The sequence below is a fragment of the Cupressus sempervirens genome, chromosome 1, assembly GCF_028749045.1.
Source record: "Cupressus sempervirens isolate cs-2001-9-10 chromosome 1, ASM2874904v1, whole genome shotgun sequence".
Classification (NCBI taxonomy): domain Eukaryota; kingdom Viridiplantae; phylum Streptophyta; class Pinopsida; order Cupressales; family Cupressaceae; genus Cupressus; species Cupressus sempervirens.
In genome coordinates this window covers 708,541,468-708,544,395 of record NC_143118.1, presented here as the reverse complement: position 1 = coordinate 708,544,395, position 2,928 = coordinate 708,541,468, and positions in this window count along the sequence as shown.

The following is a 2,928-nucleotide window of genomic DNA, read 5'->3' as shown; positions in this document are numbered from 1 at the left end:
GGGGTGTATTATATTTTTTCATTTTAAGCCATTTGTTGGACCTCCTCTCAACTTCATTACTCCACCCAGTATCAGTATTAGAGTCAATAACACTAATTTTTTTCCTATTACTTAGGGGTTTTTGGTTTATGCCACATTCTGCAAGGCTGAACTATGGCTAGGGTCCATGGAGACTTATAGAGTAATAGGTGCAAGAGGGTTAACAAGAAGATGCAAGTTGAGGGAAAGTCATAACTTGTAAAGTTTAAACATGAATGCCTTGTGTAGACTATAAAAGGGTCTTCCTTCTTGCCTCCTTTTCATAACATTAAGCACACTATCTGTCATCAAATGCAATATAAGGTGTAGGAAGGAAATTAGGTCTTGGTTCCTAAAATGGTTTAGAATATGAAAATGGCAATAATTTAGTACCTAAAATCGATCTTTGAGTGTTGTGCATATTGGCATAGCGCACAATGTCACAAGGTATCAGTAGGTCCTACCTTCAAAAACCACCCCTCATGTTTATAGGATCCTCCTTTGGGAAGAATAATTTTCTCGAGCTCATTTCATCATAAACCCTCACCTACTTACGCCAACTCTTGTGCTCGAGAGACAACCTTTCAACTATCTTGACAAGCTCCTCTGCCATTTCAAACACAATCCCATTAATGTTCACCTTCCTATTGTTCTAGGTGTTGACAAATTTCAAGTACACATGCTCTTCATACCCTTCTATGCCTTTCAAGAATGGCAAAAACCACCTTCTCATAGATAAACCCAGGTCGCCTCACTATCCTTAATACACTCTTCAATCTTATCTAGTTCAATGTGGTTATTGATGCCCATTTCTTCACCAAATTCAATCACCAATCCTCAGCTTTCACCGACATTCCCTTATTGTGGGACGACACTTAGAAGTTAGGGACATCTAGAGATAAAATGCTAGCAATTAGCCTAAGAAAGCAATCGATTCTCATCATAAAATCACAAGGCTTCACATTTTCCTATCCCCCTTTGGCTTGAGCATACGTGAATCATATGTTTCCCACTGAAGTTAATTTTTGCTAGCTTTGCATTGAGTGAGGCATAAGGGAAGTGTCATTATTATTATTCACAACTCCCATATTTGGCAGATTTATTAGTTAGACTAAATCCATAGGGATCATCCTCTCACCATAGTAATTAATGCTCATGGTGAGGGAACCCCAAATGCAAATAAACACCAAATCTTTCCAAATATTCCCAAATTTATTGTATTTAATTCTTGGGTTCTCTTTCCCACCTAGATCCACATCACTACACCATTTGTTGTACATCACTAAATTGCACCACAAAGAACACATTTACTTTCCATCATCATTTATGTGGATGGTGGGGTTTTACTGATGTCATCCCATTCCTTTATTCTTTCAATGTTATGACCAATTTTGACAAGGCCATCCACAACTTTGTTTCTTTCTTGATATGTGTGCTCTATGTGGACTTCAAGCAACCCATTCAATAGGCTACAAATTTCCCCTATAGTCACTTTTATCTTCAAGTTATACCTTCCAGCTTCATGCTTCACAACATTGATGATTAACATTGAATCCTCCTCAATAGCTAGTCTAATAATTCTTCTAGCTCTTGCTATCCTCATTTCGCATAGTAGGAGAAAAGATTTTTCTTCATTATTTGATCAACCGTTAGTCCCCAGTATAGGAAACCATCACCCTACTGGTATTATGCTAGACAACACCACCAGATGTAGTCTTGCTAGCAATTGTTGTGTCATTGAATTTGAGTTTCAACCAATCTTCCAAGGGGGGTACCAAACCATTTTAGGTCTAGTAATGGCTTTATGATGTCAAATATTTCCACCTTCATACTTAAGTCTGAGGAATTATCCCATCTCATATCTTGGTCCCGTAAGGGGGTTCAAAGGTGGGGAGGGCGAGGGAAGAGGGGGATTTCCAATGCCAAATCCCACTATAATCTTTCAATAGCTTGATCACTTGTTGACCAACCACCTCAATAGAGTAGCCTTGTCTTGAAATATGTGATTAATTCATTCCTTCCAAATTTTCCATGACACATAAGGGGGGATGACACTCTAGAATATTTTGAGGTACTGGTGATTAAAGGGACTATCCCAATTAACAAATTGATGGAGTTTCTCACTAAATCACCACTAAATCTCCCACATAGAGAAAATATCTCTTCAAACCTCCATAGGAAAGGGATAATGTATGAGGAGGCATTCAATGGGTTTCACTATGTTATAATACAACAAACAACAGTTAGCTAGATAGAATCCTCTCCTTTGTAGATTATCAATGGTAAGGATTGCCCCATGTAGAGCCATCCACAAAAATAAATATATCCATTGTAGGATCTAGGGGTGCCAAAGATTTTTCCATTCCTTCAGGGCTTCACTACCTTCAAGATATAAGGCATAATAAAATTTTAATATGAAATCCCCAGAGGGAGTAAGTTTCCATATCAAAGAGTCACCCAATGTGACAGAGGGGATACCACAATTCTACAACATCTCTTGAAGCTCTATAAGTAGCATTGTTCTTGGATTTTCCTAATTGTTAATTCTTTTCCATTTTCTCTCAAGCATAATGTAGTTATGAACTAGACTACCATATTGTCTAGTAAATGAATCTCTTAGAGGTTGGAACCTGGTATTCATGAGGGGGCCATCTTGTAGCAAATGATCCTACCAAAAGTTGACATTGTTTCCATTCCCCAAAAAAAAATGAGTACCCTTCTTGAAAAATTCTATTAAGTTAGTTATGTTCATTATCTCTTTGTATTATTTATATTGATATAATTTTCATCATATCTAATGTCTATGTTTATTTATTTATTTATATAGATCTGATGTTTATTACACATATTTATATAAATGATTCCATTTTCTTACTATCCATTTCAATTAGAATAAATAGGTCATATCTA